Genomic DNA, 23,251 nt, shown 5'->3' with positions numbered 1-23,251 from the left:
CGCCACACAGAGACCGTAGCACTTAGAATCAAAATATGGGTAAGTTTTGATGGCCCGCTTGTGTAGATGATTTTCCCCAAATATGAGCTTGATTGGACAATCGCCCTAGGAGGAGTTTGTTAAAGTGTGAAGTGTAAAAATGTGGTGATTTGAGCGATTCTACGATTTTCCCATAAGGATAACATGGGATGTTTCTGTCAACGCTACGGTTACGCCGTACAAAATATGACTTTGGCTCTCATACTTGTATGATCAGGATGGCAAATTAGAATTTAGTGCAAAATGTCATGTCATTTGGAAAAACTCTATTGTTTATAGGCCACTCTGAAGGCCAAATAGTCAGAATTCTGGGAAACGTTTGCGGCTCCGTCGCACAGAGACCGTAAAAGTTATCCTTAAAATTTGGATAACTTTAGATGCCCCACTTGTCTAGAGGACGTACACCGATTTTGAGGTTGGTGGGCAAAACGCACTAGGAGGAGTTCGTTGAAGTGTAAAACATAAAAATGTGGTAATTTGAGAGATTTGGTGGTTTTCCCATAGGGATAACATGGGAGGTTTCTGTCATCGCTACGACTACGCCGTAAAAATTTAGGCATTTTTGTGATTGGCTTTTGTGATCGGGACGGCAAAATAGAATTTTGGGTAAAGTTTAGACAATTTTGGTAAAACTAATTTTTGACCTTCAATGTTAATTTAAAGGTCACTCTGTAGGGGGCGCTATCGCGGCCATTTCAATTTTGTCAGCCTAAACTGGTCCAAACTAGAAAGTTTAACAACTGATTCAAATTTGGTCCTAATCGGACTGGTTTTGATCAAATGGGAGCAATTTTTAGATCTGCAATATTCCAAAATAAGTTGTCCAACTTTGCGGCTGCGCCGCACACAGACCGTTAAAGGTATCTCAAAAAATTGAATAACTTTAGATGCCCCACTTGTCCAGAGGACGTCCGCCGATTTTGAAGTCGGTGGGCAAAACGCCCTAGGAGGAGTTCGTCAAAGTTTGACGTGAACAAAATGACTAACACAGCGTATTTTCATTTTCAAAGGAAGATGGCGGCCATAGGGTAAGTCTGGGGGCGTGGCCACAATGATTTTTTTTGTTCGTCCTCACGAGAGGAATGCGTGTCCCGAATTTCGTAGCTTTACGCCAAAGTTGACCTCGGGGCGTCTCCCATAGGCGCAATGTATTTTGACTTTTGTCGGTGGCGCTGTCGCGCCATTTTTTAACGAAAAAAAAAATGGCCCAGAAAAAATAAAATTTTTCGCCGATTCTGAATTTTGGGCAAAGTTTGGTGAGTTTTTGAGCATGTTCAGGGGGTCAAATTAGAGATCAAAGCGCTGAAGAAGAACAAGAAAAATTAAAGCCGCAAGCGGCATCCAACGGCCCTCGCGGGCCGCCGGCCTTCCGACTCTGCGCTTTCGACTTGATAAAGATGGCGCCCTTATTGTGTCTTGAATTAAAAAAGAACTTGACAGACGGCGACACATTCGACATGGCCAATCCAGTGCAAATGAACACAAGTGTCAGTCAAATTTGCTGCGCCGCCGCACAGAGACCGTAGCACTTGGAATATAAATATGGATAGCTTTTGATGCCCCGCGTGTGTAGATGATATTTCCCAAAGTAAAGCTTGATTGAGCTATTGCCCACGGAGGAGTTCATTAAAGTGTGAAGCATAAAAATGTGGTCATTTTAGAGATATCGCGGTTTTCTGACATATATTTGCGGGTCCGCCACACAGAGACTGTAGCACTTAGAATCAAAATATGGATAAGTTTTGATGCCCCGCTTGTGTAGATGATATTCTCCAAATATGAACTTGATCGGACAATCGCCCTAGGAGGAGTTCATTAAAGTGTGAAGCGTAAAAATGTGGTGATTTGAGCGATTCTGCGATTTTTCCATAAGGATAACATGGGATGTTTCTGTCATCGCTACGGTTACGCCGTACAAAATATGACTTTGGCTCTCATACTTTTATGATCAGGATGGCAAATTAGAATTTTGTTCAAAATATCATGTCATTTGGAAAAACTATATTGTTTATAGGCCACTCTGAAGGCCAAATAGTCAGAATTCTGGGAAACGTTTACGGCTCCGTCGCACAGAGACCGTAAAAGTTATCCTTAAAATTTGGATAACTTTAGATGCCCCACTTGTCTAGAGGACGTACACCGATTTTGAGGTTGGTGGGCAAAACGCACTAGGAGGAGTTCGTTGAAGTGTAAAACATAAAAATGTGGTAATTTGAGAGATTTGGTGGTTTTCCCATAGGGATAACATGGGAGGTTTCTGTCATCGCTACGACTACGCCGTAAAAATTTAGGCATTTTTGTGATTGGCTTTTGTGATCGGGACGGCAAAATAGAATTTTGGGTAAAGTTTAGACAATTTTGGTAAAACTAATTTTTGACCTTCAATGTTAATTTAAAGGTCACTCTGTAGGGGGCGCTATCGCGGCCATTTCAATTTTGTCAGCCTAAACTGGTCCAAACTAGAAAGTTTAACAACTGATTCAAATTTGGTCCTAATCGGACTGGTTTTGATCAAATGGGAGCAATTTTTAGATCTGCAATATTCCAAAATAAGTTGTCCAACTTTGCGGCTGCGCCGCACACAGACCGTTAAAGGTATCTCAAAAAGTTGAATAACTTTAGATGCCCCACTTGTCCAGAGGACGTCCGCCGATTTTGAAGTCGGTGGGCAAAACGCCCTAGGAGGAGTTCGTCAAAGTTTGACGTGAACAAAATGACTAACACAGCGTATTTTCATTTTCAAAGGAAGATGGCGGCCATAGGGTAAGTCTGGGGGCGTGGCCACAATGATTTTTTTTGTTCGTCCTCACGAGAGGAATGCGTGTCCCGAATTTCGTAGCTTTACGCCAAAGTTGACCTCGGGGCGTCTCCCATAGGCGCAATGTATTTTGACTTTTGTCGGTGGCGCTGTCGCGCCATTTTTTAACGAAAAAAAAAATGGCCCAGAAAAAATAAAATTTTTCGCCGATTCTGAATTTTGGGCAAAGTTTGGTGAGTTTTTGAGCATGTTCAGGGGGTCAAATTAGAGATCAAAGCGCTGAAGAAGAACAAGAAAAATAATAATAATAATAATAATAATAATATTTTTAGCAAAAACAATATAGCCGTTTCCACTATAACAACAAATTATACATCGTTTGAAAGCTCTAAGCCTTCCCGATGCCGCCATGGGGTGGAATCATCATTACGAGCGCTTACGCGCTCGTCACTCCCTATTCCGTCGGGATGCCCCGCCCACTCCCCATAGACTTCCATTGATTTGAGCAGATACAAGCATGGCCCATGCCTGCGGCATGGATTCTCGCGTACAGGACGATGCCAGGAGGGTTTTTGAAGGAATGCAGCGCTTCGCGCTGCTGTTGTCAACAATTAGTGAATGGGCTACGCCCATTCACTAATTGTTGACTATTTCTGTCATAGCAGGAGTAAGTATGCATGATCCATGCCTTCGGCATGGGCTAGTTCACTGTACTTGCCAGGGGCGTCAAATTAGTGAATGGGCTACGCCCATTCACTAATTGTTGACTATTTCTGTCATAGCAGGAGTAAGTATGCATGATCCATGCCTTCGGCATGGGCTAGTTCACTGTACTTGCCAGGGGCGACGGGGTACCAAACATGCGGGCTGCGCCCGCATGTTTGGTCGAACAGTTGCAACGCTGCCTTCGGCAGCGTTGCGGGAGCAATAGGCCCTCCGCCCTGCTGGGGCTCGGGCCTAATAATATTCCGATGCGAAAACAATGTTTCCCATTTTTCAAATATCATAAACTATACATTTTCGGAAAGCGCTCGCGCTTTCCTACCTCATGGTGTGGGTCCCTGGTCACTGACGGGTACTTTCGATAATTTTGAGTGGGCTCCGCCCACTTTGTGTTTTTGGCCCTCTATACAGTAATAATGTTCAATTTTTGCCTTACATGCTTATATGCACGGAACATGCAAGAGATGGGGAACGTATTCGTGAGCTACTTAGCGCAAATGAGTGCTTTATATGGGGATGACGACCGCGAAGCGGTCGTCATCCCAATGTAAAGTGCTCGTTTAGTGCGAACTTTTGCACGGGCTTCGCCCGTTTACAACGGTAATGTTCCATTTTCCTACAACTAATTAGTATGCACGGGGCGTGCATGAGTGGAGGAGTGCGTTAGTGAGTGTTTGGAAGTGGGCGAGCGCTTCGCGCTCGATTTTGTGCGCACTACGTGCGCACTTTCGCAGCCGTGCTTCGCACGGCCTTACGAGATTAATAGGCCTCTCGCCAGCTTGTGGCGCTCGGGCCTAATTAAAGCCGCAAGCGGTGATGATGGCCCTCGTCAACTGTGCGGCCGCCTTCCTTTTGAGGCATTTTGAGGTTTACCCAGTGTGATAAAATATATTTTGTTTAAGTTGTAAATCACATACAGCAGTTAAAGCACAAAGACTGGTCTGATCTGCTCCTAAAAGGACTGGGTGTCTGTCCTGCTCTCTGCTACCGTCTGTTACTCTCTTCTCCTCTTTCAGGACAATCAGCGTTTTGGGAAGCAGGTTATGTGCCTTCTTCTGTTCATATATCAAGGCAAATATCATTGATGCACGTTTAAAAACATGTGCGTTGCCGTTGATTGATTGCGATTATCCGTGTATTGCCCGAGGACGGTAATAATCAAGACTCTCTGGGAATTTTCAGTTCCCAGAGAAGGAACTTTGTAGCACAATGGAAGCTTTAACCACCAAATAAATTACATTATCTTTGCAGTGATGTTCCACAGTGTCGTATTCCCTGCCTCTGCCTCATTGTAGACACAGTGTAAACCTACAAATGACTTATTTGCATACAATGGCCATGGGCTGCAAAGATAATGAACATAGCACAAGGACTATAAGAGCTTTAATGAGATGTGTTTTTGCCTCTGGTCGAGCCTAAATGAAGCGTGCCATGTAATTGAATTTAATGTATTTATAGACCCAGCAAAGAGCATATTTGGTGGCTTCAGACTCTACAGTGATTTAGATGCCATTTTGCCTATTCATTTCATAAACCTGACAGTTGTTTAGTTGGATCGCTCGTCTAACCCTGATCGGCCCAATGCCGTCGTGGTGGCCTTAGGCGAGACTCTTCACCCTCCATATGGTGTGAGTGAGGTGTGTGGAGGGGGTCCAAGGGGGAGATTCATGACCTCACTTCCATCAGTTGACCCCAGGGCAGCTGTGGCGCAACGTTAGCTTTCCACCTTTTATTAAGAGAATTAATAATGAATAGACTCTAAAGCTTTGAAAGGATTTGTCAAACGTGTATGATGATGATGATAATGATGATGATGATGATTATTATTATTGTTATTATTATACATTGTGTTTTCATGAAAATATCCATCTTTACCATTTTTTTTTTCAGTTCAAACGTTGATTTTACAAATCAAAGGTGTTGTTGTTTATTTTGTATTTGTCTTATCATACCACAAAGGCGGTTAGTGCTCTTGCCTCCCAAGAAGGAGATCATGGGTAGGAAGGAGACCAGACCAACGTCACATGATCTCTCTGGGTGGAGTCTGCATGTTCTCCCCGTGTTACCGTGGGTTCTCTCCAGGTTCTCCACCTTCCTCCCACCGTCCAGACATGCATGTGTTAGGCAAAATTGGTGACTCCAAATTGGCCCTAGTGAATGAATGTGAGAGTGAATAATTGTCTATAATATCTATGTCTATGTGTTAACCCTGCGATGAGTTGGCCACTGTCCAGGATGTACCCCGCCTAAGGCCCAAAGTCACTGGGATAGGCTCCAGTCACTCGCGACCCCGACAGGGAACAAGCGGTAGAAAATGGATGAATGAACATGGTTATTGTGCAATTTAGGTTTTAGAATTACCACTGTGACATCTGCTGCTCATGTACAACCAGGAAGTGACATCATCAACTACACCAAAATACTTGCAAATGCCAAATAAATTCCATAAAATCCTAAAAATCCATCCTAAAAAAAAGAAAAAACTGTGATTGAAGGTATTAACGGGAAAAAAAATGTAAGAGCTAAATAGTTAGATAGAGTGAGAATAAAACACGAATAAGTAGCTTGTAAATAAGATCTACTTTGTGTTCCTGCCATTAATATGTGGTCCCTAAACTAAAGTGGGACCATATTTTTGGACAATTTTTTTGGAGTAGTAATTACCTTCCCACCATCGCTAATAAATATTACAGAACTGTTCATGTTCCAGTCACATTTTCCTGTCAAGGACGCCGTTCTGAAGACTTTTGACCATTTGAAGATGAAATATGCGGCGCTGTCATCTGGTGGCGCTGTGTCACGCTGCTCGGTTCACAGTTCAGCCTCCTTTCCCTCCAGTTACTCATCGCACTTCCTGACATCCGCGAGAGCCTCCGACCGTCTGTCATCTTTTTGTCAATGAGCTCCTTTTGAGTGCCTTTAAAGCGACTCCGAGACGCACTAAAGCGGCGTCAAAAGGAACGGTCAGGATTTTCCTCGCGACGAGTTTGGCATCTGAAGCTGCTGATCACCGCTGGACCCAAGCCCTCGTCCGACTTTACGCTTTCAGCTAATTCACCCGATGTTTTGATGAAGCTTCCACAGATTACGTAAAGGTATATCAGAGTGATTAGCCTAACGTAAATCGTGTTATTCAAAGGTGCAATGTCTTTTTTTTTGTCTGTTTGGAGATGTTATTGCTTTGCTCTGAACGTTCCGAAAATGACAATAAACGTATCTGGCTTAACGAAGACGAGCGCGTGGCCCTTGCTGGAAAAGTTTCAAAGTGCACCTTGGAGGGAAAACAAACTGATCGAGCTTCAAAAGTTGCGGTTCACTCACTGCGACTGCTTGCGAGAAAACGGTACCGCTTTATACTGTTGACATCGATGTGCAGATTATACTGATTCTTATGGCACCGGTAAACATATTAGACTTCTGTGCATTTGACTGACATTTCGATGGTTCTGGGACGGACTTGTCTCGAGTTCCTGGAGGATTGGTCAGTGGTCCATTCTCTGATTGGATTGGGATCATTGCCAACAGGACGAAACGGCCAAGAAGTCTAGGAATTTAACGTTCACAATGCATCGTCTTCGTAAGCAAAATGTAATGTTGGTTAATGTCTGTTAAAGGTGCTGTACTTGATTTGTACAACATGAACAACAGAGCTCTTTGCAGTGGTCCCGCATCCTAAATATTCACCGCAATGAGATTAAAAGCGCTTTTCACAACCCCAGAGCGAGTTGGGTCATCACGGTAAAGCTAACAAACATTAGCACGGTGCACTTCCTGCTTCTCGGAGAATAAAACGCGCTACAATTCGAGGCAGAGAAAGCGCCGTGGTCTCATTTTCACCCGAATAAATGCTTTTACAATATATATCTGTACTGGGGTAAAACAGATATTACTTTATTACATACATGAATATTGGGTAATAATAATAAAAAAAGGGGTGGGGGTATTTACAGACAGGGGGGACAACACGTACAATACACATTAATGTACAGATAAAATGAACAAGACAGAAGAAGTAGAGAGAAAAAGATGGGGATGTAACAGGGGGTAGAAGAGTAGGCAATGGGGTAGAGGAGGCTAGGGGTAGGGGAGGTCATAGGCTTGGGTGAAGAGGTATGTTTTTAGGCGGGATTTGAATGTTGTGAGTGAGGGAGAGTGGCGGACAGGTTGGGGGAGGGAGTTCCAGAGTCGGGGTGCTGTTCGGGAGAATGCTCTGTCGCCAAAAGTTTTGAGTCGGGATGTTGGTGCAGTCAGGGTGAGAGAGGAGGAGGATCGGAGAGCTCGGGAGGGGCGGTGGGGGATGAGGAGGTCAGACAGGTAGGGGGGGGCAAGGTGGTGAAGAGCTTTGAAGGTGAGGAGGAGTATTTTAAAGTTTATGCGCTGCTTGATGGGGAGCCAATGGAGAGAGCGGAGAATGGGAGTGATGTGATCACGGGACCGGGTGTGGGTGAGGAGGCGGGTGTGAGTGAGGAGGCGGGCAGCGGAGTTTTGGACCATTTGGAGTCTGTGGAGGGAATGGGAGGAGATGCCAGTGAGGAGGGAGTTGCAGTAGTCGAGGCGGGAGGAGATGAAGGCATGGATGAGGGATTCAGCAGCGGGGAGGGTACAGGCTCTTTTAGAATCCTATCTGTGAGTAAAGGCCAAAAACTGGAGGCCAATGAATAAGACGAGACCCCGATAAAATGCAGCACGAGTCAGCAGCAGTGCAGATTATGCTCAGAACGCAAATTATGTTTTATCTCACAGTCTTCAATAAAAGAGTGGATGGAAGTCGGGATTTGAAAACACTAAAAACCCTTGTTGTAAATGTCTCCAGCAAATGGCATAATCGGAGTACATGAATATCCAGTCACTAAAACAAGCGCTGGCATTTGTCATTTACGATATTCCCATGAAAGCAGCGGTTTAAAACCCCCGAGCAGCAGGAAACGGCAAAACATGAACGTGCCGCCTGTCTTACACTGAGGACACAACACAGATATGAGAGGCGTGTCCTCCTGTTTTGCTTTATTAAAATTAATAGATACATTGAATAATAAAAAAGTGAGGAGCCCATTCTGCGCTCAGATAATTAGCTTCAGAACCATTATTAAAAAAACATTAAATAAAAAAACGACTTTTGAACAATTTCTACTTTTCCATTTATTTTTTACATTCTGATAATTAGCTTCAGAACTATTTGGGTTTATTGAAATTAATAGATACATTGAATAATACAAAAGTGAGGAGCCCATTCTGCGTTCTGATAATTAGCTTCAGAACCATAATAAAAAACATTAAAAAAACCAACAAACTTTTAAATAATTTACACTATTGCATTTATTTTTTGCGTTCTGATAATTAGCTTCAGAGCCATTATTAAAAAAAAAAAAACATTTAAAAAAAACAACAAATTTTTAAATAATTTACAGGTTTGCATGTTTTTTTGTTTTTTCAATTTAAAATGTCTTGTAATTATACATAGATCAGAATTACAATAGTAATCAACAACATTAATATTTGCTTTGAACATGCTGAGGACACAAATAATGTTTAACTGACCCGTTTCTCTGGAGCAAATGTTATTTTTTGCATGTAATGTTCCACTGTTTGACATTTACCATAGTAATCTGTCTCCATGGTGACAAGCGGGTGACGCCAAATCACAGGTTAGCTCTGTGGAGAGGAGAAGCCGCCCTGCTCGCAGTCAGAATGCAAGCTTTGCGAGCTATTTCCGAGCAATGAAATGCCAGTGATAAAATAGATGCGGCGTATAGACGTTCAATGCCACTGTGGAACATTCCAGACAACGCAAAGACACATTTCCACGGATTTAAGCGGGTGGCGAACGTTTACCTTTCACTACTAAAAAATCCAGCTCAAATTTGCCTTGGGTTTAATCGGCGTGCTCTTGGCATTCCTCGCCGAGCGCCTCGCCAAAGTCCTCGGCCGTGATTACAGACACATGCGGCGACTTAAAGGTTATCGCTCTCTAATCCCTCCCATTTACAGTCGTCTCCGCCACATTGTTTGCCGTAAGTATTTCCACGCGCAACATAAAAGACAAACAACGCATAACTTACTTTGCGGAATGAAGCCCTTTTAATGATTTCGGTTCGGTTGGACCGCTGCCCAGTGTTGATCCGCTGCGATTCAGGCAATTTGGCAAAAAGAAAGCGGGAAATTTCGGAGGCGGCCATACGTCGGTCGGACCCCCGGCTGGTGAAGGAGGGTCACTGGAAAGAAGGCTATTATTCTTCCGAGGGAAAAATGCGAGATTTGTTTAGAGTTTGTTCGTGGGAAAGTTGTCTCATTAGCAGTGTCTAAAGGGTAAAACGCCAGAGTAAAGCAGTTCCATATGGCACAGGAATAAGCTCTGAGGCGGCGCCGCATCTGTGGACCGTGTCAGGAGTTTTACAGCGAAAGGAAAGTGCACGTTTTCAACTCATTTGCGCGTCTATTACTAAAGACGGGAATGCAAGCGTTTTCTGTATCGGGGTGAGTTGTTACAAAAGTCCAGATTGTCACTGATTTTTGTTCAAGAAAGTTAGATTGACGCATTATGATCCCTTTTTTAACACATTCGAATGATTCCTGCGGCAACTCTTGAAACACGAAGTAAGAAGAAAGTGTTTAAATCATCGGCGAAAATATAGATACAAATGGCGTTTTGATTGTTATGGTTTTTGTAAAGTGTCCGATCGACCGAACGATAGACGGAATGAACGTGTGCAGAAAATGCAAGCCTTAAAATGGACTTTTCAATCCGCCGAGTATAAAAACTACAGGGGAAAAAACAAGACAAAAAGATCACAAATTGTCTGTCTCTTCTCGGATAAAACAGTTTTTTCTCAATTTGTAAGAAAATAGGGAAACCGAACGCCAGAAGCAGGAAGCTGTAAATTCAAAAATGCATTCAATTTTCCTTTTCTTATACAAACCGTACAAGCGTGAAACTGTAACAAATCCCTTTTGAAATTGACTTTTCAACCAACGGAGTACAAAAACTACACGAAAAACACACGCAACACACATTTCCACCCAAACTGTTCGCAAATAAAGACACAAAATGCCCCAGAGGAAGGAGGATGCAAACTCCAAATGAATTCAAATGTTCTTTTCTTACACAAACGACACAAGTTTAACAGTATGTCAACAATCCAGCCTCTACTCACTCCCTGGTCTCCATAGCTGCTCTTTGTGTGTGAACCTGGGGCCCCTCATGCCGCCGCCGCCACCGCCGCCGCCGCTGCTGCCTCCTCGCAGCTCTCAACCCCGGCTGACTCCTGGTACACGCATCGCACCGCAAATTAAGACCGAGCTGAATTGAATAAAAACGTCATGTACGCTCCGGTCTGCCTCTCATGCACGGCGTCTGCTCGGCGGAGTGTGAAGCGCTCGGGAAAACCGCCCGGCGGAGACGCAGCATCTCAGCTCGCTCCTTCTCAATGCTGTTCCCTCGCAATCATTTACCCCAGCATCCCCCTCCGATCTGGGTCATACGGGGGGGAGGGGAGCGCCCGGGCCGGCCTAATACCCCCGCAGAGGGGCAGGAGGAGGCAGACCGGGGATGCACTGGGGAATTTGGTGATAGGCCTCTTTGCGAGTAAACGATATTTTGCGCAGATTTAAGTCGATACAAAAAAAGGGGGCGATTAGCGGGTTTAGAAAAATAATACGAGATCAAATTGAAGGTGGTTTCGCGGGCAAATTGTGGCAGAATGTGTGTATTTGACTAACACGCAGCTTATGGTTGTCCTTCTGCGTCCGGACGTCTCTCAAAGCCACGTGGGCCGCGTTTAAGTGCGATCTCGAGTCAGGGGTATTGAGCTGGAGGATTGTCTCGTGCAAGTTTGAGGTCGATGAAAGAACTTCACACCGAAAAGCCCAGGAATTTTACTCGAGGCCATCCTGTTGCCATGGTGCTCTTACTCTGAAGAGCGCTAAGAAACGGGCAACAATCCTACAGCAAGATCAAAAATCAAATACTTGCCACGGCGTTTTAAGTAGCAGCACATATACCAGCCTCTTCAGCTTTGTGACTTTGACTTGCTTTTGATTGTGACAATTTGCTGAATGTCCTTCCCACCTTCTTTCACTTCCATTCAATTTCACACTACGCCGTCCTGACCAACGAAACCAACCTACGGGCCAAAAATATCTGATACTAATCACAACTAGAACAAGTATCAATACTAAAAAAAAAAACATTTGACCGTTCCTAAACATGACACAATAAAGTACTTTTAATCTTTGATACTTTAACACAATTTTGCAATAACAAATAGGGGGGAAAGTCCTTAGAATGTTGCATAAAACAGCACTACAACTGAAAGACACAGTAATGACCAAAATACAGGCCGTTAACAGTTAATTCATGTTCTAAAGCCGCTATTGATGTTAAATATGCTACTAAAACATGCACATCCCGTTAGCGCTTGTTCATGGTTGGTTATTTTTTAAACATATTTTTGTGGGGTTGCTTGTTGCTCTCTGTAACACAAGTACAAAATAACTGATTAACGTGCAAAATTGTAACGCGTTTTTCGAGCGTCTGGAAAAGCGCTGGTTAAAACAAACGCATTGTTACTGAGACCATTTTCTCCAAAGGAACAATAAAGTGCACTTTACCTTGTCTTTACCGTGACTCCTGGAAATTGTAGATCGACATTGAATAAAAAATAAAAATAAACTGACCGATGATAGCGCTCTACAAGCAACAAACCCGCCTCACGCTCCATAAACGTGACGGTCACTGAGTTTCACGTGTCGCTGTACAAAAACAAGCATCGCTTCCTCAATACGAACGCACATACTTTGGCTCTGCTCTTCTCACAGAAAACTCTAGAATAAATGCCCTTGACTTGTCAGGAATTAAAGCATCAACTAAATACAATTTTCCACTTGTCACATTCTGAGTACTTATCCTCGGCATCACTTTGAGCCTCGGAGGGCCGCCTTTTCTCTCTCGTCCCCCCCTCGCACGGACCGATAATCACGCCACGCCATGAACCGCTACAAAAGATCTTCATTTGATTCGGTGCTAATCGCCGCGCCGGCTGTCCCCAACATTTCCCTTATCGCACTTTGCTGAGACGACCGTTTCATATCGTCGCGTGCACGAAAATCAGCAGAAATCCACTTTGGAATTCGTTCCGTTTCACTCACTGTCCAAAAACCCAGAGTGAAACTTTTTTTTGCAGTTTTTTTTTTAAATCTCGTCGCTCGTCACGACTCAGTTCATCGCCCCGCTCCGATCTTAACGCGTCGTTAAGACTTTTGAGACGTGACGAAGTTGAGTTCAAAGTTGCTTCTGCGCTGTAAGCACTATCCGGCCGGGCCCCGCGCTAAATCTCTCCAATGGCCCTTCACTCGATGTTTGACAGCGGAGTCCCTGTTCAGCCCAAACTTTGAGTGTGTGATAAATGTCCCAAAACGGCCGCCATAAGTCTCAGGGTCGTCTTTGCACGGTCAGCGCGGAGGCTCGGGTTATTTACTGCCGGAGCTCTTCCCCGCCGTCGCCCGGAGCTGCAGCGCTCGGAGCCAGGACTGTGCGGAGACTGTGCGTCTGAAGCGGCGACGGCGGGTGATTATTGTCCTGACAGTTTCAAAGAGTGGCACGCATTTGGCGCACGATCCAATCCAACTTTATTTGTATCGCACATTTTACCTGCACAAAGTCTCCAAAGTGATGCACAGAGTACAATTCTAATGCACAATGTTAAAAAAAAACAAAAAAACTGCAATTGACTAAACGCAGGGAAGATAAGTTTAATGCTGTTCTGTGACAGCCGGGCAACGCATTAACATCTCCATGGAGACAAGAAGGTTACGTACCAGAAAAGTTACATAGTGCACCTTTAATATCTGAAAGACACACAGTTTGGCAAACTACTACTACAACTACTACTACAACAACGACTACAACAACAACAACTAGTACAACAACAACAACAACAACCACAATGACTACTACTACTACTACTATTACTACTACTACTACTACTACTATTACTACTGCAACAACAACAACCACAATGACAACTACTACTACAACAACAACTAGTACAACAACAACAATAACCACAATGACTACTACTACTACTACTACTACTACTACTACTACTACTACTACTACTACTACTACTACTACTATTACTACTACAACAACAACAACCACAATGACTACTACTACTACTACTACTACTACTACTACTACTATTACTACTACAACAACAACAACAACCACAATGACAACTACTACTACAACTACTACAACTTGAACTACTACTACAACTACTACTACAACTACTACAACTACTACAACTTGAACTACTACTACAACTACTACAACAACTACTGCAACTACAACAATAACTTCAGCTGCAACAACTACTAAAACTACGACGACAACAACGATTACGACGACAACTTCTACTACTAACAACTTCATGCAATTTAAGCATTGCCAATATTTGTACAAATCAAAACACAGGATGGCTGGGAACAGGAGTGAGTGTTGTAAGAAGGAGGATTCACCTTCTTTGGACATAAACAGATGAGTAATGGGGTGGTTGTTGTTGTTGTGGTTGTTGTTGTTGTTGTTGTTGTTGTTGTCATCAGGAGACCTTGACTGTCCATATCATTGTAAGAGAAGACATGAAGTTACACCAGCTGCTTTTCCTCAAAATGTATTGTTCATGATTTATTGGACCTTCCCTGTGACCATCGACTAACACTATTTACAACTCTTAAATGATCGACTCTGCGGTGGCTCAAAATGATTGAATGTCAGTGTTGCTGAAAATCGTGAAAAATAACATCTTTTCGACAAGTTTTACTGATAAATATTGAATAAAAACATTTTTTCTAAAGTTTTCAACAATTCCTCAATCATAGTTCAATACAACTTCAGCCTATAAACTGTTATTGTAACAGTGGTAAAAATAAAATATAGTAAATATGGTAGATTTTTTCCAAACTCCCAAAACAGATACATCAAGTGTTTGTATTGACAAATAGGAATTATTAATAACAATTATGTTTGTGGTCGACTAGTCAATTATTATTATCATTAGTTGATTAGACAAATAATCATTTCTTACTTTATATTGATTATAAAGTGAGACTTTTTAACTAAAGTTTTTACCAGACAAAGGGAAAAGACTGAAGACTCAACAGACAAGACTCACTGCTGAAGTATTTACTGATAATTATAGGTGAAAATAACAAATTGCATTCTTTTGATTTAATATGCATTCTTTTGATTTAATATGCAGTCTTTTGATTTAATAAAGCAGCTGTCCTTGTTGTAAAATATCCTTTGTGTTTTAGAGTCTCAAATACTCCAGATAACAATTACTGAAATAGTCAACAACTATTTTAATAGTCCAATTATACGACTAATAGTTGCCAACATTGGTGAGGAGTGAAATATAACAATAAACTTTCCCACATAACTACTTTAGAGGGGAAAAAAGAGCAATACTACAAAATGTTTATTCTTTAAAAAATACAAAAACAAGTCAAACGAGTCAAAACAAAAGTCTAAATCTCTTGTTTTGCTTTTATGTATTTCTACAGATGATTACTATTTAAATTAGTTTTAAATTAGCTTTTTATTGCTCTAAAATAGCAAGTTACATGTCATTAAATCTTCTTTATAACCGTCTTCCTTGGTCCTTAGCCGCTTTAGCTCGCAGTCTCTCTCAGATTGGTCACTGTGTTCGTACAGCAGCCCGATCATAGATGCAAAGAGCAGATTTGAGCGGCTGAACTGCCATAATCCTGCATAAACCCAGATAATTTAACTCATTTCACCCGGCGTCTGTGTAAACACTGGAAACCCCCGAGTGCCACGCTGCCCGTCCACTTACCGAGGATTTCCAATAATGTGGACTGAGGATGATTGACAAGTGGATAGAAATGATTTTGAAACCTCTGGTACTGTCACAGTGATTCAGACAACACATTACGACCAACTGCCTTATCCTGCTCCTCACTAAAGAGATACTGGAAACGTTCTTGCATCATCTCGCAGCAAGAGGGTCCTGGGTTTCTGTGTCGAGTTTGCGTGTTCTCCTCGTGTTTGGGAGGGTTTCTTGTGGGTGCTCTGGGAGTTTCCTCGTCTGGATCTCGCACAACTGTGGATCCAGATGCTCCTCAATTGCCCGGAGAAACGGTCTCTACTCCAGACGAACGGCTCTTCCTCTGGCGAGAGTCGGATCGCTCCTTCGCTGTGGAACTCCTCCAGGTTTCTGCTTTTTCTCAAAGAGGTTTGGTAGTTGTTCCTGGCCGAGGAGGAGGGTCTAAGGCCAGGGGAGCTCGGGGCATTTGTCTAAGGACACGGGACGCTGGGACACTGCCGAGTCCCTATGAACATTGCTCAATCTGTTTTCGTTGTCGCCCTTCGAGGCAATCGCTGTTGTGATTTCGAGCGTTACGAAAATAAATGGAATTGAATTGAACGCGGGAGGATCTGAGTGAGAGCTTGTACTGCGTCAGGCAAACGTCCAATTTTGGTATGATTATACTCTTGCCTCATGTTTATAGAGTTTAGTGTTTTGCTCATTGATTCTGCAGATACACGCACTGTTTCTTAGTCCGTTTTCTTTCTTTTTATCACACATACGCCCTCACGTTTGCTTGGTAGCGACATGCACAGTTTCAGACTAGACTTAGTAGAGTGAAGGCAACCGTTTTCCTCCATCAACCTGAAACATTCACACGAGGCTAAAACTCCAGCTTGGTCCTGGAGAAAAGTTTGCAGATTGCTCCACTATGTCTCCCTTTACTTCTGACATGTTTCCCCAGCCAAGCGTTGATAGACGGGGCAAATGCAGTAGACTTAAATCAGATTAAATACTGAATTAAAAAGGCGGTCACTATTATTATTTTTTAGTTTTTACGACTCTATTGTGACCTGAATGATCTTGTTTATCGATTCACTGAATAATCTTTACAGTACAACTTATAACTAGTAGGAGCAGATATTAGTTAGCTGACAATTACACTCCATGTACCGTATTTTCCGCACTATAAGTCGCACCTTTTTTCATAGTTTCGGACTTATACTTATATTTATACTTATATACTTATACTTATACTCCAGAGCGACTAATATGTGATATTATTTGTTATTTTCACACTTGCAACTGCATTTCATACTCTAGTGCGACTTGTATATGTTTTTTTCTTTTCTATTATGCATTTTTTTGGCTGCTGCGACTTATACTACAGTGCGACTTATACTTAATTTGTCAGTGGTTATAATGTTATGGCTGATTGTTTGTGAGTTTGGCGTCTTCCTCCCCTGAACCTTAAGGTTTTTTTTTTTCAAATCAAACATTCACTTGCGTTGACATCTTCCTGCTTTGTCACTCGCCAAACGCTGAAGCAACTGTAGCATTTTGTTATTACTAGATGAACCTCCAACTTGTGTCTCAATCCCGCGTCCAGTTACTTTAGACCGTAAAAACACAATATAATTAACGGCATTGCCACAAGCAGAAGTCCCCGCAGACGCACTGTGCATATTTCAAACATGAGACGCTGTAAACATTGAGCGGCTTTTGCCCCTGCCTGATTTTTAATCCACTTATTGCTTTGTGCTATGTAGAGTCGGCCATAGAGTTGTGCAAATGTCACCGATAGCGTTGCGATTATGTAATGCTACAGATCGACCGTAAAACTAAAAAAAACTGGCAGCGCTGAGTGTTTGGATAGCGTCGCTCCACTTTAATGACGTTATATTGAGGAGGCGGTCGGGTCCAGAGTTCGACCTGCTCTGGCTTTGCTCTCGCAGTTTCGCAAACGGGATGCTGCGGACGGTGTTTCGCGAGTCCACCCGAGCGCGAAGACGGGGGAGTAATTGCATGACGTTAGACTGTAGAGACGGGGGTTAGAATGGCGAAACCCGGGTCGCAACGCGCTATATCTCATCGTGAAGTTCTCTTGTACTGTGATCAGTGCAACAGTGCAATGGCGCAACGGGTTGAATAGAGCACATCGGGAGTAATTGCGAGTGTCAATTTTCGGTCGCCCATCGCTGCCGAGGAGTCGCGTTGATGATATTGGAAGATCCGTCCAATTCGAGTGACAATAAGGAAGAAAAAAGAGGCACGTTTAGCTCAAGCGACAGGAAAAGATGCCTCAAAATCACAATACAAACAGATAAAGACGTGAATAATCAGTGTTGAATGTACAATGCGTTCGGTTACATAAAAGAACTGCTGCAAACCAAGATTTGAACTTTGTCAGAGTCCGTCTCACGGCTTCAAAAGTGTCCTATTAACGATTCCTTATGTTTAGCGCAACATTTCTGGCATCGCAGGAAATAGTTTGTGGTTCGGGATATACAGAAACACAAATATTTCTCCCCGTTTGCATCACAGGTAAGTCAAAATGATAAGACATTTATGGAAGAACCACGAACTTGAGCACAACCAATTCTCCAAACAAATGATCTTGTCAAACCAATCGCTCAGCAGAAAATAATAACTTGATTGCAAAACATGATTTGAATATTCTAATATATTTTTCTTCATTTCCCCCTTGAGTAGATTGTAAAATGAAAATCCGGAAGCCTCTGCAGCTTTAACGTTTCAGCGGTATCGAGAGAATATATGTTATGTGTCTACACTGCACAAACCTGGTTCAAGCGCCATTATCTTTTTTATTTTGTTTTACCACGACAGAGATGGAATTTAAACGGTTAACCACAGCCAAAACTCTCCCTGCATGCAAGGATTTGGGTTAAAACCTTTAAAAGTATCAAATAATGCAACGGTGCAAATACAAATGACTGATTTCTCTAGTTACTTGTGGCGGAGAGGAATTTTACTTTGCTACGACGTTAAGTACGTCCCTAAAATGTTAAGAAGAACTCGCACGATTCTTGCATATGACTCGAAACAGCTTGTAAATTCATGTATCAGTATTAACGTATAAGCTGTAGATTCATCTCATATCCTAAATCTCTCCGAATATCGCATTTGTGAAGGTGTGGATTTGTGTTTTTGTATTCGAAAATGCGTGTGGGAGTAATGAAAGACAGCAGGGGGCCTCGCAGAGCATCCACGTCAGATCGAGAGGTCTGTGGCATTAACTCGGCGCCCCCGGTTTCATAGGATACTGATAATCTTCTTTTCTGTGCATTCATACCGTCAACTGATCTGTGGTGGAGGGAAAACTGCAACTACCACATGGACAAAGCCTCACCTAAATACGAAGATTTGCACACAATCCCGGAGTCGTACCGTGGAAGCAGCCGAGCACTGTGCAGAATACAACAATTCAGCAGTTCAGATACTTCAATGCGCAAATACATGAAATACTCCGAATACAAAGCGTCGTTTTCTCTGATTGGCTCTGCGCAATTTGGATTCAAAGGCGGTTGTGCATGTTTTAGTGTTCCCACCTGTTTTCTGAATGAGATAAGCTAAATCTGCACGCATTTGTTCCAAACTCTGGCACGCCGACTGAAAACTATAGACCAATACAGCACGCAGAATAGAAGAATGATGAAAGTCGTCATTTTATGCATTTCTATTGTATTTTTCATACTTCTGCACACGGAGATAGGATCACGTTTTCAGCCAGTGAGGAAATGCAATCGAATTTGTGCAGCGTTTTTTGTATGAAAGATGCAATTCCTCTCACCAGGACCTACTGCCTCCTCCATCTGAACTCCTGGACTCCCGAGCCTCAGATTCTCATCTCTAATTAGCAGGAGATGAGCGGAGTGAAGGAGCAGCGCCTCGGTGTGACCGCGGGCCGCCGGGTGTTTCTCTAAATCACATAAAACGCCCGGGCAGAGCTCCTCGGGCTGCGGCTCACCTGCTCGTACTCATTACAGCCGATGAGGAAGAGGAGGAAGAGGAGGAAGAGGCAGCTGGTCAGGCTATTTTGAACATTTACACAAAGCAGATGTTTGTCAGGCCGAGTAAATATCCAGATATGATCCTGTTCTGTTCTTCAGCTTTGGCAGACGAGGACAGCAGAAGGTAAACTCATTTCAATATTTAAACACATCGTTTTTAGTGTTAGTTAGTTTAATTAATCTTAGATGCAGACAGAGCGTCGTTATTATTATTCCCGAAAGCCTATATTGTTTTTTTATTTTTTAATCACACTACTGACGACACATTGTTATGAACTGTTAAACTGCTTTGCCCCCTTCAGAGTGAGAACTGAGAACCTTCTGTTAGTGTGGATCAGACGTTGATGCTGATCGAATGGCATTGGTTTGTGTCTCTGGTCAGGACACTTCAGTTTCACCGCCTAAACTGACATTATAGTGGCTGATTGTGACAGGCAGGGCATCTGGCGTCAAAATAAAACGGATAAATATATTTTTTGCTAAGTAACCTCGTAAAGGAAGATGAATTCTCGTGACATTTGTGAGTTCACGAGCTCACAGCAATCCATCTCTCACGACTAGAGATTAGACCAATCACAGCGCAGCACTGTGGAGAAGTGCCCAAACAAACAAACAAACAAACAAACTTAACCATGGCGATGCTGATGGCGCACTGTCGCCTGTTTCTGCAGAAATACAGACTATACGTTTTTTGTGCAGAGAGAAGTGCATTTGTGCTTTTTCCCCAATTAAGAAAAGTTTAATTTATCTGTCTGTTCCACGTTTTGTGTGTGTTTTGCTCAGTCGGTGGTAAGTATTCATCTGAAGCCGTTTCTCTACAGCTTTCAGTGAGAGCCATCCCAGTTTGATAAGGTGTACAGCTCAATTCAGACTCATATCAATCTGGTGCTCGACAGCTTACTCACCATCTACTACATACAGGCCCTTTTCTGTGAACACACCGCTCTCAGCTCTTCCTCCATTTGTATCTAAAGGTTACCAGAACTCTATCCTCTTTTTCACATCTACCAGTATGACTATAATGCAGATTAACCCTCATGCGCTCAACATAAACATATCCCGCACACAGAACAGTTTCAAAAGTGCCCACGTTTCAACAATATATAACCTGGAACGTGACCTAGCTGAGTCAGATATGCACTTAACTGATTGAAAAGCCCACGGACACTCGCCCCCCCACACACGTTTATACCGTGGGCCCCTTTCAGCTCAGCATGTAACACTGGACCACGTATTGGTAGTGATGTATCTGCCTCAAAGATACATATGAATGACCGTTATAGGGGTGTTTTGAAATATTTATGCGGACAAAACTACGGTTAAAAACATGTGGGATGGATGTGTTACTCCAGGCGTGGCCCAGTAACCAAGTTAGATGCCAACGTGAAGTGGAGTGATTCAAATGTGGTGAGTCAGTCGGGCTGGGTTATGTCTCGAGGCCGAGATGGGTCGTGTTTTGGAGCGGGGAGAGTGTGCTTTGTGTATATTTGAACGTGTCCATGAGCTCAAGGGATATTTGAAATGAAAAGGCTCGTTTCACACACGTACAGTTATACACCTCAGATATGGCATTAATACGATGGCAATTTTGTTTGTATTTTTTATTTATTTTATTATATATATATGAATTTACCAAGAAGGTTTTGTATTGTTTAAAAGTGGGCCATTATTTTGTTATGTTTGTTTCTATTTAGGCTATAATATGTGAAGTGTGTTTTTCCCCAATGCTACTTATATTTATTGTATCTTTTATTTTTTGTTATATGATATATACATGCAAAAATAATCAAATTTAAAAAGCGTCGGGAAAAAAAAATATCATTAAAAATATCACTTTTTATTATTATTATCATCAATATTATCATTATCAGTAGTAGTAGTAGTGTTATAATTATTAGTTTTGTTATCAGTAGTAGTAGTAGTGTTATAATTATTAGTTTTGTTATCAGTAGTAGTAGTAGTGTTATAATTATTAGTTTTGTTATCAGTAGTAGTGTTATAATTATTAGTTTTGTTATCAGCAGTAGTAGTAGTAGTAGTAGTAGTAGTAGTAGTAGTAGTAGTAGTAGTAGTAGTAGTAGTAGTAGTAGTAGTAGTAGTAGTAGTAGTGTTATTACTAATATCTTTGACTTTAAAGACAACATTATTAAAAATCGTAGTGTATATTTATAATGGCGGTGGCACTCTTTAAACATTATACATACATGGAAACACTTTTTTCCCTCTTTCTCTCTGAAATGCCAGAAATGTGTGCTGTGAGGAGTGAAACAGTTCAAATCAGGCTAAACACAATAGCTCATCGCTCAAAACTGAGATTCTTCTTTAAGTAGATAAGAGTGCAAATGAGATGGAAAAGAGTCTGGTGAAGGTTCATGCACTTTAAAAACTCTTTACCCTTTACCCTTACGTCTATGTGTCACGACCTGTTTTTCTTTCCAATTCACATTCAAACATTGCATTGTAAGACGTTGAATTCCTCGTGAGAGACCAATTTCCCACACCTGGAGTCACAGAGTTCATCCCTCGTGCTCACGCTCTCTGCTTTTGAAATCCTTATTAGCGAACGGTAATAAAATCCAGGAAATCATACGGCTATTTCACCTGGAAAAGTCCTCGCAGCACAGTTGGGATTAAGGCTCATTATGGCAGCGCGCCTTAAGTACGGGAGAAGCCAGGAACTGTGAATCCGCTGCGGGTGAAGCGCTTGATCCGAAAACGCAAAGGCACAGAAGGTTGTACGGGGGGAAAAAACGTTGAGCCTATATATATATGTGGTGTAATATCTATACTGTATATATATTTCTGAATGTTACGTGAGGGTGCAAAACGTAAAACTGTGTTTGTCTATAACGAGAACGAAGAAAAATTATATTATGACAATGCTACAGAAATGTATTTTTTGATGTTTAAGTATCAGACAAAACATATAAGAAATATCACTTTTTTTTCTTTCCATTTTCACTTTTAATCAGCGTTTTGCAGCGTTTTCTTTTGATCTTGAACTTGATATTTATCTATCCATATTTATTTATTAATTTGCCCACAATTACTGTATTAAAAACAACAACTATGTAATTATCTTCTAGGGAAAAGGGTAAAAGGCAGAAGTCTAAAGAGAAGTTTTCCCAAAATGACAAAGGTAAGTGGCACAAAGCCTCCACCAAAGCAATGGCCCTATCTTGCAATTCAACAAAGCAGCATTAAATCAGAAAAATACATTGTTTTGTTCTTTTGCTTTGTCCAAAAGAGACAAAAACACACAGCAAAAATGTAATCTTGTCTCACCAACAACAGCAAAATCAATGCAAGCAAAACCAAAGAAGTATGATATCATGTACATCAGCGGTGGGCGATAGTGACACAAATGAATATCGATACACTATTCCAATAACGATATTCAGACAATATTATGTCAGTCCATCAGAAATGTGTTAAAACATGTTTTTAAACGTATTAGTTGAGATTTGACTGTCAAACGAATGTGAAATGCCTCCCAAATATCATCTTAACCTCTCTTATTTGAAAGTTTACCACAAAACGTTCTTCATTTTTACTTTTAACCAGCTCTTTTTGAAGTTTAAAAATAAAAATAATAAACAAGATACCCAACATTCAAACGTAGTAAATCTTCAAAACAACATTCACAATATCATCTTAAATGTGATATAGTGCCCACTTCTACATGTAATGAAGGACTAAATGCTTCATCAATGACTCCACAAAGTCCTGGACCATAATCAGTATCTTTGGCTCACGCTGGTATACTTGGAAACAGATAAACAAGCAAATATTATTGGCATGGCTCTAGAAATCCAATGTTAAATGATACATCATGAGTGTATTGTGCCCTGTGTATCAGCTGAATGTGGGACTTA

The 23,251-nt window shown here is 41.9% G+C and overlaps 1 protein-coding gene across 2 annotated transcripts in view; it reads right to left on the bottom strand.

Annotated features, from left to right (window-relative positions):
- gjc1 (gap junction protein gamma 1) overlaps positions 1 to 23,251 on the bottom strand; it is a 69,997-nt gene that overhangs the window by 9,059 nt on the left and 37,687 nt on the right. The window contains exon 1 of one of the 2 annotated variants that reach the window (XM_072442901.1): positions 10,672 to 10,738. The exons of the other annotated variant lie outside the window; for it this stretch is intronic. The gene's annotated coding sequence lies outside the window, so the exon portion shown is untranslated. Of the gene's footprint in view, positions 1 to 10,671; positions 10,739 to 23,251 lie in introns of those variants that run through there. 2 annotated transcript variants of the gene reach the window in all.

This window comes from Eucyclogobius newberryi, unplaced genomic scaffold (genome assembly GCF_026437365.1).
Source record: "Eucyclogobius newberryi isolate DKJ021-1_F unplaced genomic scaffold, fEucNew1.0.hap1 SCAF_13, whole genome shotgun sequence".
NCBI lineage: Eukaryota > Metazoa > Chordata > Actinopteri > Gobiiformes > Gobiidae > Eucyclogobius > Eucyclogobius newberryi.
Note: the sequence above shows the minus strand (reverse complement) of the source record. Positions and strands in the feature narration are given on the sequence as shown.